This window comes from Oenanthe melanoleuca, chromosome 1A, assembly GCF_029582105.1.
Source record: "Oenanthe melanoleuca isolate GR-GAL-2019-014 chromosome 1A, OMel1.0, whole genome shotgun sequence".
Lineage (NCBI taxonomy): Eukaryota > Metazoa > Chordata > Aves > Passeriformes > Muscicapidae > Oenanthe > Oenanthe melanoleuca.
Genome location: NC_079334.1, coordinates 47,528,684 through 47,548,296, shown reverse-complemented (window position 1 = coordinate 47,548,296; position 19,613 = coordinate 47,528,684).

The following is a 19,613-nucleotide window of genomic DNA, read 5'->3' as shown; positions in this document are numbered from 1 at the left end:
GCATGCAGAGACAGCTGGCACAGGGGAGGACAGGTTGTGAGCTGGTCTGGTTTGCATTCCAGGAGCTCCTCAGTACAAATGTGCCCAGGACAAGCCTCTTCTGCATGCTGAGCTGTGCTTTCCCCTCAGCTCAGTGATACTCAATAGGAGTTTCATTGCCCTTCCTTTCAGCATGGCTAGCCCATCACACCTATGCTAGGCAATTTGCCTGTCTTGCAGGAATACTACTGGAAAAATACATTTGCATTCAGTGGGTTTGAAATCACTATGTTACACAAGCCACAGATGAGGGAAGAATGCTGTTCCTTCATGACTAAATGTAACTGGGAGAATCATCATTAATCTGATTGCCATGGTGCAGTTTGTAGACACTCTTTAGTGATGACTGGCCATGAAGCCAGCTTTCATAATCAGGAAGCAGACCTCATTGCTTGGCTCCTACTGGTTTGTACAGCTCCATTGCTTCATGGTTTCCATTTCTAATTTTGGAAGGCTCTTCTAGCTGTGTACTAGATTATGTAAGTGTTTATCACCCTCAGAAAAAAACATATTTTTAAAAATATACTTTCTAGAGTGTGTTCCAAAAATGTAATATTCAGGGAGACTGAAATATTTAGGGCAGCAGCAAAGTAGTACTGAGAATTTTCTTTCTAGGGTCAGATTGAAAATCTAGTCTTACTATTAAAACTCTTTACTCAAAATAGAGACTTTTCTCCTAGCTTTGCCATAAGGTATTTTGGTAACTCATACTATCTTTCCATGCATATATTTACAGAGGAATGGAAGAAAATAATGGTTCTTATTCACATTCTCATCCCACCTTCTATTTAAAATCATTCCATGCAAACATTATAGCTGCTCATGGAGTTGATAATAATAAGCATAGCAGTAATACTGGCATGGTCATAGCTTGTGCTTTCTGCTCAGTTCATTGTACAGTTTCAAGCATCAGAATTTTCTCCTTTAATGTCATCTCTACTGTAGTTCCAGCAGAAATTCCAAGCACTCCCTCAAGCTATTGTGTTCTAGAGAATTCCATAAAGCTGCATTTGTATTTAAGTTTGGTGTTAGTAGATGAGATGAAGCAGATGCCACACAAGTGCATAGTGCAGTTTTGGCCTTTGTAGGTTCAATTAAAAAATTCTGCAAAGAGGCCAAGGTTTCTTTTATGTATATCATGTATATGAAGCACTTCCATTATAAATCTTAACTGTTAATTTTACAAACTGGCACTAAAATGCAGGATAAAGTTGTGAGGATTTAAAGAATGCAGTCGCATGTGTCAAAACACATCCCCATAAGATAAGGCACCACCACAGAACTTCAGATAAGCACAAACAGCACAGTAGGAAGGATCTAACTCTAGGCCTAACAGAGGTAAAGGCTTGGAATCAGCACACCAGAGAAATTGAAAGAAAACCACTGCTTACACTCATGCCAGCCCAAGCTGTGAGAACTTCAGTGACCACTCTGTGAACATCCAGGACCTGGCCTGGATAAAAGTGGTGCCTCCAGAAGAATGACTCAGGGACTCCACCCCAGAAAAGACCTGGGTAAAGAAGGACCAGCAGGAATTCATGTGATGGTGACGTCTTTTGCTTAACCTCTTTCACTCACTTTTTCTCCCTTTCCACCCCAAATTCCTATTTCTGCCTATCTCTCTACCTCACATTAACTGTTAAATAAAATCTGCATTATTGATTTTGGCATATGGTCTTATTTGCACCTTAATTCAGGCAGAGACACCTATTATAATCAGATCATACAAGAGGTACCTGTACTGCTGCTGGCCCTGGTGTGTATAGGAGGTATTGCAATCCAGGACTCCCAGGCTATATCTTTAGTACGGGTTAAATTCACTCAGCAGAACTTAATATAAATATGTTTGTAATAAATAAACATCCATGAAATTAAATTCATTGTTAAGCCTGCAGATTATACATGACTTTAAAATGAAGAGCCAGTTGCTATCTCCCAGAGCAAATCAGCATTTTAAAAATTTTAAAATAAGTATTCAATCAGGCACATCACTGCTGCTGAAGAAGGCCACTTAAGTGCAAGCAAATCATGACTGATGAAGCTCCTTGAGCTGCTGAAAGACACATGATAATAAAGGAACATGGATAACATATAATTATTTGCTCATTATAATGTATTCAGGTACATACATAATTAAGGGGAAAATTGCAGATCCTTTTCTGTCAGAACAGTACATAATACAATACATAATGACATACATAATGCAATACAATTCAGCAGTTCAACCCACATTTGTAATAGTACAACCAGTTATATATATTGACTTGAAAAGCATAATCCTGCTTATCATTTCAGCTCTTAATCATTTCTGTCATTCTTGACACCTTTATAAATGAATCTCCTCATCTTTCACAAAGTTTAATTAGACTGGTCTGTACATAGTCTGGTTCCAGAATCTAGCTAATTTCTGCATTAAAACTTTATTTCTCCTTTGAATTGAGTTAACATTAATTCTCATCAGAAATGAGACAGCCTTGAAATATAAACTCCAGCTAACTCAGGATGTTGAATGTTTTACTTTGAATACACGTGAAAATGCTCAAACAGTAAACCAAAGTTACTGCTAAAAATGACATTTGCTTTTATGCAGATAAGCTGTTCAATATATCTGTTGTTATAGTCATAGAATCATAGAATTGTAGAATGGCTAGGGTTAGAAGGGACCTTAAATATCATCTAGCTCTAACTTCCCTTCCATGGATATTATATAACAGCTTTTCTTTTTCAAAATTATTCCTAGTGATATATCTTCAGAAAACCATGAGTTCAGCACTGTTATGATGCAATTGTAATAGGTGCCTCTGCCTGAATTAAGGTGCAAATAAGACCATATGCCAAAATCAATAGTACAGTTTTTATTTAACAATAAATGTGAGGTAGAGAGATAGGCAGAAATAGGAATTTGGGGTGGAAAGGGAGAAAAAGTGAGTGAAAGAGGTTAAGCAAAAGATGTCACCATCACATGAATTCCTGCAGTCTCCTGCTGGTCCTTCTTTACCCAGGTCTTCTCTGGGGTGGAATCCCTGAGTCATTCTTCTGGGGGTGCCACTTTTATCCAGGCCAGGTCCTGGATGTTCACAGAGTGGTCACTGAAGTTCTCACAGCTTGGGCTGGCATGAGTGTAAGCAGTGGTTTTCTTTCCCACAGTCTGCAGAGTTCAGTTTCTCTGGTGTGCTGATTCCAAGCCTTTACCTCTGTTAGGCCTGGAATTTGATCCTTTCCACTGTGCTGTTTGTGTTTATCTGAAGTTCTGTGGTGGTGCCTTATCTTATGGGGATGGTGTTTTGACACATGCAACTGCATTCTTTAAGTCCACACAAACCCTGACCTGAGAGTCAAGTTAATGATAACAAGATCCTCACCTAAAGCAAACTTTCATAATCTCACACCATTAAAATTCACTCTTCACTGATTTTACATTCATTTAATGCTCAGCACTAATAAACTACTTGAAACTCTAGGCTGAAAGTCAAATTACATACTGTGTTTAGAAGGATAACACAGTAAGACCTCCAAACACATTTCCCAGTCCATTAGTTTCAGACATATACTTTCCAAGTTAAAGCAAATTTTTAATAGATGTTCCATTCTTTAGTAGGACATTTGATTGAACAGCTGGACACTAGGTGGTTACTGTCATCATATTTCAATATAACTCACTGCCTTTTCCAGCAGTTCTGGATTACCTACAAAACTTGATGAAAAGATGAAGCTCTCTAAAAATCCAGCCTGAAAGAACTGTAGGTAAAATGACTATAACAGGAAAATATTCTATAACCTCTTAGTGAGACAAAAACATTGTGATTTTCTTAACCAACAAGAGTACCAGAAAAAAAAAAAACCTGTCATTCTTGATACTAAATGATACCAAAATAAACCTGATAGATCCAAGAAATAATAATGAACACTCATGATAATGAGTCATAACACTTCTCTCTCCTGCATTAGATCTTTCTGGAGAGAAGGAACTTTAAAGTAGGTGCATGTCAGGTGAAAAAGATAATATAACTAGACGGTGAGAATTAAAAGTCAAAAAAAAAAAAAGGCTAGGATAAAAATCCAAGAAGAGACATGTAGGAGGAGGTTAGTAAAGACCCTAAAAAATCAACATAACTTTGTAGCTAGAACCTACAGCCCCCACTGTTATATTGTCACAGGCAGCCAGTGCAATTTCAGAAATATTAGTCATATCTTAGTGTATTGAGGAAAGTGTGTGTGTGAATTTATGAAGATATACAATACATATTGATGCATTTTGTGCTTGTGTTCACAGAAATGCAGCAGTCTAAATCAAATCAAGGCAAATGACACTTGTAAGGAAAACCTACCAGAAAAAGAAAAATGAAGATGAAAAATCCTGTCAGCAATGCATTGTAAGTTTTTTTCCTGGTGCTTGTACTCTTTATAGTCAGTAGATGTTAAAAACTTGCCAGATATACAAATGCCCTCTGAAATTTCATGGAAATGCAGCATAAGTTAATGGGACACTGCAGATGTAATTCTTTCATGACTGCAACTGAAGAATTTAGAACTTCACTTCTTATTTTAGCCCCTTAACAGTATTAGATTCTAGCACAAGCTAAAAATATTATGTAGGTACTGATGATGTCACTTCTTTTGTATTCCTTGCAGAGCTGAAGTGTGCAGCTGGAACTGTATAAAAGCTGAGGAATTATTGTGTCATTTGATGTCAAAATTATTATGCTTGAATTTCTGCAACTGTAGGTTCTCACAGGACTGCTGGCCTCCAGGCTTATGGAAACGAAACATACTGCTGCTAGCCAGGAGAGATTAGTAAACATATTGCTTGTGCTTCTGGAAAACCATCACTGGGTACTCTCCCAAAAGAAGAAGTTCTGCTCTGTATTTTAAGTAGCAGCTGCTCAGCATGCTAAAATATCTTGCAGAGATTTATTCTGTTTTGCTTTCCACAGAGTTCCTTTCATCTTCGTGACCGACAAGAGTGGAACAGAAGTGGAAATTTGACATTATCTGAGTGGCTACTGGCACTTCCCAGAGCAGAAAACACCCCTAGAAGAATTAGATATTTAAGAAAAATAAGTTTGTTACTTGCTTTATCACTTCTCCCATATCCATATCACACATTTGCTTTCTCAGTCTCCCACTGAAAACACACGTATGTACACAAACTGAATCACAAAATTACTGACTGTGTAAGGAAAGGGGCCATAGCAGGTTATCTGGTCCAACCTTCCTCCTCTAGCAGGGGTCATCCCAGAGCACATGGCACAGGATTGTGTCCAGACATTTCTTGAATATCTCCAGTGAGGGAGAATCCACACTGCTCTGGGCAACCTATTCCAGTGCTCAGTCACCCAAGTGCTCAGTCACCCGAACAGAAGTTCTTCCTCATATTCAGGTGAGATTTCCTGTGCATCAGCTTCTGCCCATTTGTGCTATTGCTTAGCCTCATCAAGAAGAGCCCAGCTCCATCCTCTTGACACCCTTCCTTCAGAAGTTGGGGTTGCCTCTCACCTGTCTCTTTTTGAGGCTGAACAGGCCCAGCTCCCTCAGCCTTTCCTTGTAAGGCAGATGATCCAGTACCCTCATCACCTTTGTTGTCTTCCACTGGACCCACTCCAGGAGCTCCGTGTTTCTCTTGCATTGAGTGCAGAATTGGACACGGCACTCCAGACTTGCCATGCTAGGGTAAAGAAGAGGGGCAGGATCACCCTCTTCAAACTTCTAGCTCTTCCTAATGCACCCCAGGATACCATTGGCCTTCTTAGCCACAAGGCCGCTGCTGGCTCATGGACAACTTGTTGGAACTTGCTGGGAGGAATGTGCCCCTTAATCCAAGTCATTGATGAATAAGTTAAACAATACTGAGCCCAGTATTGAACCCTGGGGACATCACTGGTGACAGGCCTCCAGCCAGACCCTGTGCCATCAATAAAAACCTTCTGGGATCTCCCATTCAACCAGCTCTCATTGAACCTCCTTATCTACTCATCCAGTCCCCAATTCCTGAGTTTGCCTATGAGGACGTAGTGAGAGACAGGGTTGAAAGACTTGAAGAAATTGGGATAGACAATATCCACTGCTCTCCCGTCCTTCATCCAGGTAGCTGTTACATCATAGAGGGCAAACAGGCTGGTTAAGCATGATTTACCTTTAGTCAATCCATGCTGACTGATCCTGAACACCTTCTTGTCATCCATGTGGATAGTGATGGCCTCCAGAATGAAGCACTCCATTCCCCTTCCAGGAACTGTGAGGCCAAATGTGCAGATGTGACAATGGTCATGTGGGGACGTGATGGTTTAGATGGTTTCCAAACTGGAGTGAGGTTGGAAACCTGCTGGGGATGGAATAGGAAACCCTACTATTTGTCTCCAGAGATCAGCCATAAGGTTTTAAAGGATTTCTTCTGAAAAGATTTTTGGAACAGGATTCATATGACTAAGCTGCTTACTAAACAATTGCACATCCCCATGTAAAAAGCATGAAAACAAAATAGTCCAAAGTATTATGTCTTCTTCATGCCAGGCTTTAGCTTATAGTCTGAAAGATTTGAAGAAAATCACTGCAAACATCGATTCAGAAGAATACAAAAAAATAATAACTTCATGCTCCTTTTTTTTTTCCTTTGCTATATTCACCATTTTATAAAATATTTGTATGGTTGAACAGACTAGGAAAAGTCTCTGCTGTATTTGACAAGTAATTTTCCAGTGGAACTAAAATGAACTGTGATTTACCTTTATTTTCTGCACATATCTCACACAGACTATGGGTCTAGATAAGTTGTAACAGTAAATAATTGAAAAGAATAGTGGAGCATGCTTTGGTACCCAAGGAAAAAATCCATCTCCATCTAGGAAGGTATATCTGAGAACTATGTTGGTAATGCTGTTTGTGTACGAGAAGACTGATGACCACGAGTGACGAAAATTGAAAAAAATCAGCAAATGTATGTGATAAAATCAAATAATCATGTAAGAACATTAAAAGTCAAAGGATGAACTTCAGAATGGGACTTTTAAGTAAAACTTATATTTAATTAAGACATTTTAACCTCTAACATTCATCTGCTAAAGATAAAATGTTATAATGTGGGAAAGAGAAATTGAGACAAGACAACTGGGGATAAAGATGAGAAAAGATGAGACGTGTGAGATTTCAGACTTCTTGAAAAAAGTTATCAAGAAGAACTTGATATTAGGAAAATTAAATGAAAAGGTAAAAGCGAAAGATGGCAAATCCAGCAAAGAAATATTTTGAGTTGAGAATGAAAACACTTGAGTGGAGGAGGCATCTGAAAATGTTCCTCTTATAAAAGAAAATTTGAAGATTAATTTCACGAAAATAGGTTTGTGAGAGCCGGAGATGAAGGCATTAAACACAAATGTACATAGGAGTTGCTACAAGATTTAAAATGTGAAACTGTCCCCTTGACCTGATACAGCAAAATAGCTGGAGAGTAGGAGAAAGAAAACATGATATTCTAATTTCATGTATGACCAGAAAAGATTAGACAGGGGGAAGCAAGTTGTTTGAGAAATTTATTGTGCAGATCATGTTTCATGGAGGATCTAAATAGAAACAAAATTAATCTGAGTCCAGAGAACAGTGGTTAGCCATTACTTCAGGAACAGAAACTATGTCTATAGATGACCTATCATATGCATTAGGCACAGCTCCTGGGTCTTCAGATGCTTAGTCTAAAAAGATCCTTGGCCCTTTATTTACATAAATATGAAAACTATGCAAACAACTGTGAACTTCAAGGAGCTGATGCAGTCAAATAAAAAAAATTCCATTAATGTGAATAGACTAAATTGGATTAAAAGTTCATGACTAATAATCAAGAATCACTATCTGAGAAACAGAGCCATGACATCACATGACATAGACCACTTTTTTCTGCAAAAGTATAACGTCCTCTAAAATCATTCCACATATCCTTTACTTTTAGGAAGCAGTCTAAGTTAATTGCACCTGAAACTTTCACATATGCAGATAAAATACAGAGAGCTCTAACAAAAGAATAGATTAAATTCTTCAAAGCCAGTCATACATTTCTGTTGAATTTTCAGGAAGAGCCCTGGATGAACACTTCTTTAAATGGGCATTGGTACATTAGTGTATATAGATATACAGATTTCTTAGAAACACTTGCAGGTATTTTTATTTTCCATTTAAATTAGCTATATTTATTTTCAAATATTTTCTTTGAAAATATTCCAAATTATATTTTGCTGCTATATTTTGATAGCTTAGGTATAAATAAGCTTTGTGCAAAATGTGCAATAGGAGCCTTTTTTTCTCCTTCTTCCAAATCTGGTAGGTGGGGAGTTAACAGTTCTTGGAAAAAAACAAACTCCATTATGCCAAATTTTATAACACTCTTGCAGCAAAAATGACTTTTTATGTCACAAGTGATCAGGAAATGGCATGGTCTCAAACATTACTCCTGGCACCAGTAAATTACAGAAATAAATGCTGTCATCTGCTATCCTAATCCTCCAGTTCACTGTCATTTTAGAAGGAGAAATTATCATCATACAGTATCCAAAAAGCACTAATTTTATAAGAAAACATGGATTAGGTTTATTTATTCATGTGCTGTGAAGATGTGATGGCACACAACTACAGCAGATGGATGCGTCTCATTTCAAAGCTACCAGTTTCTTGGAAGTTCAGAGTACAAATTTGTTTAAAAGAGGAATAAAATGGAAAGGAATGCAACATTCAACATTAAGATTCAGTTCCCATGATAAACAGCTAAGAGAAAAAAAAAGCTAAATTAAGTATAGAATTATTTGGCCTCATCAGTCCATAAGTAGTTTGGGTTACAAGTTTCTCTCATCTTCTCATCACAAATATAATTCAGTTGTACATATCTTCAATAACACAACTAAATTTGTGTTAGGGGAAGAAAACAGGCTATTTTCCACTTTTCAGCCATATGCATAATCCTAGACATAGTAATAATTGCAGAATTATCGTTTCAGTGATTGCTCAGCACAGTTAAAGATATCTTAGAGGTAGTAAAGTATCAAGGAGATAATATGTTGGGCATTTTATTTACAGAATCACAGAATATTCTGAGTTAGAAGGGATCCACAAGAATCATTGAATCCATCTCTTCAGTGAATTGCCCATACAGGGATTGAAACCACAACCTTGGTGTTATTAGCACCATGCTTTATCTTGAAGCCTAATGGCATGTTGCTCCTAAAGGTGTTTCCTCTTTGTGTTATACTGACAGCCTAAACTTGTTAGATCTGCAGTAAAAGCTCCAAGTTTTAATGGAGACAAGTTTTATTTAAAATAAAACAAAACAACTAACCAAACAAAACAAAAAAAATTCCTCCCAAAGGTCTGGTAACATGTATATCTTGGACTTTTAACTACTTTCTCAGATTTCTTCTGCAGCATATACCTGCATATATATGACATTTATATGCATTTTCTTAGTATTTTTTTTCCTTCAATATTTTTTTTATCAGAGAGCATTCTTCTCTCTGAAAAAAAAAAAAAAAAAAACAGTTCAACAAAACACATTTCGGCTTATCAGTAATGGTGTACTAGTCAACAGTAACAGCTTTGAAGGAAAGAAAAAAAAAAAAGAAAAGAAAAGAAAGAAAATTTGGGATGGCTTCAGGATCTAGTCCTGTCAGGAACTTTGCAAGTATAGATCTTTCTTGACATCAGATATTCTGGACTTGCCATTAACATTCTGTTGACAAAAATAATAGGTTATTTTACTATCTGCATCAAAATAATTCTCTTCCTATTTTGTATGCTTCCCAGGTCTTTAAAAAAATCCTGTAGATGTTTGGACTTATCTATTTTTTTTTTTTTCATGTATTATTAGTTTGAAAAGCTGTTTTAATTATAATACTTATTATGATGAAATGGAGTTGGTTTAGCCTGTTAGGAAAAAAGGCTGTTGTGTAATTACTGATACATAAGTGAACTTTTCCTTGAACCATGCAATTCCTGCACTCTAATTAGGTCTCCATATCTCATTTACATAATTTTTTAATACTCAGATGGAATGGAATATTCTGTTCTCAGGACTGGTGAACAGTTCATTAAGAGTACTAAAGGAATTAGAAATTCATTGTGAAGATAGTTCTGACTAGGGCTAGCCCTTCAGCTGCATCCCAACTAGTCTGTTCTGTTGAACATGAAGTTTCAGTTCTCTCAGGCCTCTTGCTTTTGAATATTCAAGCTGCTTATCAACAACAAATTTACTAGCTCAGCTTCTCAAATAATTTACAGTGTAAGAAATATTCTAGCACTCAGCTGAATGAGATATGGAAAAGTGTGATGAGTGAAGGATGTTTAGAGGTCTATGGGCTATTTTTAGTTCATCTCCACATTGACATATTATTTCCTGAAGCTTTCTGTTATCTATGTCCTTATATTGAATTCCTTACCATGATATCTCAGGGTTTCTGTTTCTTTGGGCATTATTAAAAATGAGAGAAGTCCTGATCTAGGCAATTCTAACCTGCAGTCACAGAAATTGATATCTGTACCTCGTACCCTTGCCCAGAAAGAGGAGGTCCCGAGGGCAGAACGAAACTGGAGAGATGTGGTGGGCATTTTAAGCACATGGCAGAGTGGCAGTAGCGTGACTTGACTTAAATGAACCTCCAGGGATTCTTCCTTCAGTCTTTCCCCTTCTTTTAAGGACTGCCCCATTCTTTCAGCACCTGACAGATTTTCTGATTTTCTTATATTAACTGAAATTTGCATTTTTGTCTGAAGTCTGCCAGTGAAGGTTCTTGTATCCTTTTGATTACAGTTATCATTTTCCTGGAATACAGAAGCAAATCATCAAAGCTATTAAATTCATTACTCTGATATTTCATGTAGTATAGATGGTGCAACAGTTAAACTAGTAATCTAACACTTGAGAAAGGAAATTTTCTATACAAATGTATGAATCACACCTTTTGCTCATTACAATATCGTATTTTGAGATATTTAGAAAAGTCCAAATCCTTTTCTGCTATACTCTCTCCACCAGATCAAAACCTCACATATCTGTTCCCAGGGGTTATTTGCCCTTCTCATTACACTATAAATATCTTTATACTTCTGGATTTCTTAGGAAGAGACCTTTTACAATGCATTTTTATTTTAATTTACTTTTTTACTTATAATATTAAAGTCAGATGGGTGCCGTATATCAAAAATAGTCCAACCAGCAGGGCTGCAGTAGTGGTTGATCTCCTGTTTTCATCACTGGTGAGGCTGCACCCTCAAATCCTGTGCTCAGTTTTGGGCTCCTCACTACAAGAAGGATATTGAGGTGCTGGAGCACATCAGAGAAGGGCAGTGAAGCTGGTGGAGGGGTTGGAGCAGGAATCTGATGGGGAATGGCTGAGGGAGCTGGGTTTGTTTAGCCTGGAACAAAAGGAGGTTTAGAGGAAACCTTTTTGCTCTTTGCAGTTGCTTGAAAGGCATTCATAGCCAGATAAAGGTCAGACTCTTCTCCCAGGTAACAAGTGACAGGATAAGAGGAATGGTCTCAAGGTGTGCCAGGGGAGGTTTAGGTTAGACGTGAAATAAAATTTTTTCACTGAGAGGGTGGTCAAGCATTGGAACAGGCTGCCAAGGGAAGTGGTGGAGGAACAATCCCTGGAAGTTTTCAGGTAACATGCAGATGGTGCACTTTGGACACACTTAGGGCATGGTGTAATGGTGGACTTGGCAGGGTTGGAACTTGATCATGTTCGAAGTCTTTTCCAACCTTAATGGTTCTATGAGTAATGGCCTCAAGTAAAATTGTGTAACTTCATAAAAGTTCTTAACACCTATGGAATCATACCCTCCAGCAAGGGAAAATTATATGTTTCTGTCTTACAACACTGGAAACTCGCCTTGCATTGGTGTAGAAGAGGACTGATTATGTATATGAATATGATAACATTATTGAAATGTTGGATGCTTAGTTTTTTTATGAACTCTTATACTGCTTTATTTTAGTACTTCACTATTTTACAGTGGTGGTGATGAGCATTATTACCACTTTTTAAGACTGTGCTATATCTTTAATATATTTAAATGGTACATATATTATCAGAGAGCAGCAATGCAACCAAAGTCAATGAGGAATCCTTGTTAATCTCAGTGATTTGGGGTCACACTGGGACAGAATTACATTTTCATATACGTGCTTTCCAAACTGAAGTGAGACTTCCTTTCAATGGTCTCACTTCACAGCTCCTAAGCACAATAATTGGCAAAGAATGGCTGCTATACTTATGGAAGGAAATTAAACTAGTTATTACCTCTGGTAAGTACTTTCTATTTCACATAGCTTCAGAAATGTATTGTCCATTAAAACTTTTTATTATTAACCTGCTAATTAAATACTTCGCAACTATTGTTTACAATTTATTCATCATGAGGTTCATGCAAATTTGCCTTCGTTTCCATTAATGCTCTTTGATGGTAAGGCAGGTGTATTACCTACATATATCTCACCAAATTAAAATCTAAATTACTCCTTTGTGTCCTCCCATTTTAGTGTTTGATGAAGCAGATTATTTATATGTGGATTTCAACTGGTAAAAATATAAGTGCATCAAAATCATAGGAAGAGAATGCATTCTGAGACATTCAACCATACAGAGGTCTTGTGAATCTCTTAAAAATCTGTTATTGTCTGCAAAGAGGAAAAAAATGCATTGTATTAAAAGTATTGATAAAATAAAATAAGTCAATTTCAATTATTTAATAATTTGAATGCCTTTAAGCCTTACATCTCTGTAGAGATTTTTCCAATAGTAGGCAGTCACTGAAAAAAAGCTTCACAGGGAAAACAGCTTCTTTTAAGCCTTTTGATGGTAGGTATTTGCAAGCTAGAGGAAACTCTTCATATAAACAAGAGAGGAAAAGAGACTCAATCAGAGAAAATAAGATAAAGACAAAGACTTATAAACCTGGGAAGAAATCTGTAAACATCTATGCAAAAAAATCTTGTGTATTTACATTAATTAATTTATAATTTTGAAAACTGAAAGTTTTTTATTATCAAAATAAAATGTATTTAGAAACAGGTTGACATCTTGGAAAGAACAATGGGGCAATTAAACCAGTTCTTGTAGTCAAGCCTTTTAATCTTTGAGTACCCTCGTTAAACCAGTTCAACATAAAACTGTATCAACAACAAAGTATTCAGAAAACCAATTTCTCAGCTTACTAATAACCTTGTTCTATTTCTCATCAGTTCTCAAACATTTTCCAGATAATATTTTTCTTTTTCATGAGCAGATGTCCTGCCTCCTTGATGTTTACCCAGGTGATCATTTATCAAAGAAGACTCAGGGAACTTCAGCTTTCCAGTAGCTCTTCTGTCCAGGAAGCTGCTTCTCTTCTCCCTAATTCCATGCAGCAGGTTTAGAAGCCAGGAAGAAGTTGTGGTGTGACATGCAGGGAATGCTCTCATGCAAAGGAGAGAGGAGATGGGGCTCATCACTTCTGCTCCATCCACCTCCCCATGGCCTGACTCATGTGAAAGGAGACCTCAACATGAATCACAAGTGGCCATGTACGCGATTTATATTCTTTTTTTTCACCTGTAAAGAAAAATAATGTGTTCTGGAAGCCTTCACTAGTCTAAACAGATCTTTCAGGCCAAGATCTTTCAACCTGCTCGGACAAGAGCTTCTCCATTCCTCATCACCCTCTTTGTTCTACAAAAGGAGACTCATCAGCACCTGATGCCTCACTTAACATGTTCTGAATATAGGAAGGACCCATCTTATTTCACCAATACATGACCACAGTGAGAGTGCCTGTTTGTAGTATCCTACCCAAAACTAGACACTGAACACGGCTAATAATGTATTCCACATAATGAAAAGAACTCCTTGTTTTCAGTATCCTTCAAAACAGGCTCATTGTCCAATAAGTAATATTTTAAAAAGTATTATTCTTTTCAATTGTTTAACATTTCCCATGACCACAGTAATGCTAGATAAGCATTCAATATTTAAATAGCCTGCAAATAATAGGATGCAGCTTTCTCATTTTCATGATAATGTACATATAAGCCATAGCCTAATTGCTAAGATAGAACACTCCTAATTATATCCATTTTGAATTTTTGCTTTTGGATAGTGTATGAAGTGGCACTTTTTTGTAGTTTATAAATTGCTGGATCCCGTTGAGCTTCAGATTTCTAAGGGCTGGTCTCACATTGGTCCTTTGACCTGTATTTTTAATTTGGCATGAAACTACTGTAAAACTAGTTTTAGTGAAACTCATAGTGAAACTCATAGTGAAACTAATGAAGCTGTTGCAATTGTGCAGGGCAATAATCAACAGCTACTTTATTGTTGGACAGTGTATTAAATCTATGCAAGATATGAACTGAGAAAAGCTTTTTGTTTCAAAAAACATCTGATGTGCATATATACATTTTCTCAGAAAATACAAAAAGATTGTAAACAGACATGATAAATGAAAAAGGGCTAGTTATTTTGATCTAGTCTTTTGAAAATTATAAAAAATTAATTCTGCACGTTAAGTGCAAAGAGAAACTCAGAGCTGAAGTACAATCCACCAAAACAGCAACAGAAAAACAGCAATCAGTCATCTGTGTAGTGGCTTTTCACCAGATTAAGGCAGAGCTAGAGCCTTTCTCCCAAGTTGTGATTCCATGCACTGGAAAACAGCTGCCTGTCCTGATACACCCATAGACTGACACAGGAAAAATGTGCTGCAGAACGACAGAGAAGCCAAAGGGCTCTGAGAAGACACACTCAGATGCATTCCCCAGTGACATGAGGAGAAGAATCAAAGTAAAATGTTTATGTTGATATAAGAACAATTAATAATCAAGGTAAAACACAGTAATAATTATAAATAATAATGATAATCAAAAGGTAAAAAACAAGTGATGCACAATGGAAGTTTTCACCACCTGCTGACTGATGCCAGATCCCCCTTCCCAAAACCAGATTGGTCCCCTTCTGGGTAACTCCCCCTAGTTTATATACTGGGCATGATATTTTGTGGTGTGGAATATCCCTTTGGTCAGTTTGGGTCACCTGTCCCATCTCTGTTCCCTCCCAGTTTGTTTTTTTTGCATACTGGCAGAGCATAAGACAAGAAAGAAAAAGTCCTTGACTTAAGATGAACACCACTTAGCAAATGTCATCAACACCATTCTCATTCCTAATCCAAAACACAGCACTGTAAAAGTTACTGAGAATAAATTAACTCTACCCTAGCTGAAACCAGGACAGTGATGATGAGCCCAAAGAGGTATAAAGAGTGGCTCCAGCTCCTTCTCTTGCTGGTATTTTACCAAAATATCTTTGTTCAGTAACATTAGAATTAGCACATTATATGTGGCAGTTAGAAATATACTTTGATTCATTACAGTTATTTGACTCATCAGTCAAAACTGTCGAGATCTGTCTTTCTTCTTTCACAGGGCAGGCAAATAGATTGCTAGAAGTCTAAGTTCTTGGTATAAAAGTGCTGGTATATAAATAACCTTAGTGTAATTTGTTAGCATATAGAGTAATGCATCTGGTAATATCATAATAATCCACATGGATTATTATAGGGCTTAATAAATTCTTTTATCCTTACTGTCCACATAAGCAATTAACTGGAAATTTCATTCTCTTGACTCTGGGTGCTGTTCTACATTGTTCTTCCCTGTCTACTCCCTGGTTCCTACACTTTGTTCCTACCCATATAAGTAGTGTTCAACAAGTAGGTGTCGAAGGCAGGGAGCAACTGGTCAGGAGCACATAGGCAGTGCTTTATCATCTTTAGGGGCTGCACCCATGAAGTCCAGTAATTGAATTCATACACTAATACACTCTATTCTCAGGCTGTGCTTCTAAAAAAGAGTGGTGACACTCCTAGTCCCAGAGTTTCCTGCTCATATGGCATACAGTGTCTTTCATTTCTCCTGCAGTGCCATGTCAAGCAGAGGTGTTCCCAAGTGCTTAATGAAAGGGGCAGACCAGGATACAGATGAATGACAGGGGATTGTATCAGCTCAAATCTCCAAGTTATTCAATATTCAGCATTTCAGCCCTGTTCATTGTTCTGGCAGGCTCAGACTTCAAGGGAACTTTTTGCAAAGTCCAATGTGCTCATTTCAATTTGCCTTTCAAAGTCAAGTTTCAAATTAAAATTAATAGTGCCAAAAGAGTATAAATGACCTACCCTCTTCATGCTTCCTCTCTGTGATCATCACCCACTGTGTGCTAAGTGTTCTGTACTTTTAAACTTAGTGGCCCCTGTAAATATATCTCCCTTTATGAGGCCTAAGGTACAAGGTTGTTCAGCTACTAAGTGTGTTATCTCCAAAGTTAGTAATAAATAAATGATGTACAGTACAGTTTGATGTATAGAGTGTTTCAGAATGAAACTCTGCTACCAAACAATAACCACAGACCCAGCATCCAAAACAGATATGCCTTCTCCTTCACAGTATCTACATTCTGTTGCTATTGCAGTTAAATATAAAATCATGCAATTAAAGTATGTTTGCAGTTTTGCCTTTTGATCCCAAAACTACATTGACCTAATTTTTTGTTTGGTTAGCACAGGTTTTTTGCAAGCTTTGTTTTTTTAGAGTGGAGGTGGGAGGTTCTAATGTATAATGAATAATTTCTTCTAAAGGTTTTTTACCAGAGATGATGAAGCTTGTTCACTCTACCCCAAGTAGACATATTCTCTTTCTCTTGTAGATCTGCTACCTATATTTATGGCAGGACTGGAAAAGAGTAGCTTTCATCAGCTTTTTGATCTTGTGGAAAAGAGCAGGTTAGAATTACACATAAAGAGCAATAAAGTTCTTCATATACAGATTGGTGTACATTATCAGTTTTAAGTCTCTTTTATTTTCACCAGAATAATACAGAGGAGCTTTAGGAATCTCAATGCTGTCCCAAAAATGAAACTGTTTCCTTTTTTATTACCACTTCACATCATTATCTATGCACATCATATTAAAAACCTGTTGGAGATACTTTTTTTTTTCTAATAAAGACCTTAAGAAAGAAATAAAACTAGATACGACATCATCTGGTGAAGATTCTAGACTATGTGACAAGAAAAGAAAAATCATTGTGTTTCAGAGATTTTTTAAAATGTCTAGATTTGGTCCTGCTACAGCACCTAAATTGTACATTAGTATACACTTATTCAGAGTAGTTTGCACTTGAGCCATGATTGTCAAAGAGCAGTATGTGTAACACAGAAAATGTGCCAGGGTAGCTGAGGAAAACTGAGTTAGCCACGTGTTAACAGTAATTATTAAACCACAATGGTATGCATTATTTAGGTTATTTAAAAAGGATTTTTACAAGCAAAAGGGTTAACATCAAAAACAAAGCACAGTGGTGCCTTTAACTGGAATCCCTGACCATGTGAACAGCTCTTGCATGTGTTGATGTGATTAATTTCTGAAGCACAGAGGATATGTAGCAAGAATTATTCATTCAAAATGAATGTGAATTTAAATGTGTAATATTCTTAGACTTTTCTTGTTTATTTTCACTGAGCATTTGGATGTCACAGATGACCATAACAAATTTGCTTTTACTGAAATGTTCAAATGCTTGCTATAAAGTGTATGTTCAGTCACATATATTTCATAAGATATTGTCCATTTTCCATCATATGAATGGCACAATGTAACTGAACTGAAATGAGCCAAACTTACGGACAGCTTCAGACACAAAAGGTGGGGGTTTTGGTGATTGTACTCCAACACTGATTGTCTGAAAAAGATGAAATTTAGTTACCCTCACCCTTCTGGTGTTAGCTAGAGTGCTGTCAATTTTGAAAGGATATCTGAGAAAAATTAAAAACATGGAATAGTAGTAGTACTACTACTATTACTAGTTTTCTGATGCCTTAAGTTTTAGCCTTCATATTTTCCAGATTCTGTACTGTATTATTATATAACTTCATATAAAATGTTAGCAAGTTCTTCCCACAGTTTAGTCAAACAGAACCATCCTTTTCCAGCCTGAGGACCAAGGACACTCTTGCAGATTCAGGCCCAAAAAGTGTAAACAACAGTGAATTGAGGAGAGTAAACTGAGAGGACGGGACTTCATAACCTGAAGCTGTAATTGGACAATTAACCTAAATATGTAAATGGACCAAAAATTATAGAAGTGTCAAAATGTGTGATGTGTCATCCCTCTTGGTTGTAGCCTGGCCAGGCTCTTGAACTGCCCAAGGTGTGTCCTTTGAAGGCCTTTTAATAAATACCTGCTTTATCCTTTTAACACTGTCTAGCCTCTGCTCTAGGTCACCTCTCAAGGCATCATTCCAAGAAAGCCTGTAGCTTGCAGGAAGTCTGTGTGTTATTTAGTGTTACACAGAGTGCTGGGGAAGAAATTAATCAGCCAAACAGCTTGCCTGTACAGATTTATAGGCTACATCTGAGTAATATGTGGTTTGTTCACTTTCTCTTTGCCAGCCATTATCTAGCAGGACTAAGTCTTCCTAATTAAAGAGATAATCCTTTAACTGTGAAATCTATATTCTATTATTTTTCTCTATTTATTGTTCAAGCTCTCTCTTTTTTTAAGATGAATCTTGGCTTTCACTCTAGGTTGTTTATTAGTTTCATCAAAGGGCACCCTTTCAAAGCTTCTCTCCATAAAGGACGCATGTTAGATAAAATTAAATTACTTCTCTGGAAAAGGATAAATAGGCTTTTTAACATTAAAGTAGATTGACATAAAACAGTAACACAAATACTAATATAAATATAAAGCATAGTAAAATTTTCTTTACATTCTGATTTGACGTTTTTCACGTATATTTTCAGGCCATAGATATTTCTGATCAAATATATTTTCAAATACTGATGATTAAACTTCTGATTTCATGTTCTTAGAGCTCTATACTGACAACACAGTACAACTTTGAACACTCTGGAACTTAAACTCTCCCTTCAGGGACAAGTGTCTAAAACAAGACCTTTTTCTGAGAGCACTGAGTTGCCAGCATGACAAGACACTCCTGTGCAAAAAGCAACAGGAGATTCACAGATTCTTCACACTCCCATTCACTGTGCAGCAACTTCCAGTTTTAGTTAGGAGTTTAATTTGAGACTCACATGCTGTCACAGAGATACAAGGACCATTGTGCCACCAGCAACACCTCTCTCATTCCAGGGACACACAGCACGGTGGCTGAGCAGTAACACATGTAATCCCTACTCACTGGGAAGGTGAAGGCAAAGCTCAAGTGGCAGGTTTGTCATGCCTGGAAGTCAGAGCTATGGGAGCAGGAAATGTTAACTGGCATGACAATTTGCATTTGCTGGACTCACCCATGAAGTGAGCACAGCCCATTTCAGCAGCACTTACCAGTCAGTCAGCCAGACAGGCCATCACAGCACATCTATTTTCCCTCCTGTTTGCACCAGCTGTTTGCTAAAATAATACTAAGTAGTAAGATAAGGCAAAAATAGTACTTGCAAGTAACCCTCACTAGGCATTTTTGAATGAAAATCCTTGCTATTTTTAATTTAGGGTATGTGTTAAAATCACTAAAAATAGATTGCGACTCCACAGCGACAACCTTAGAGACTA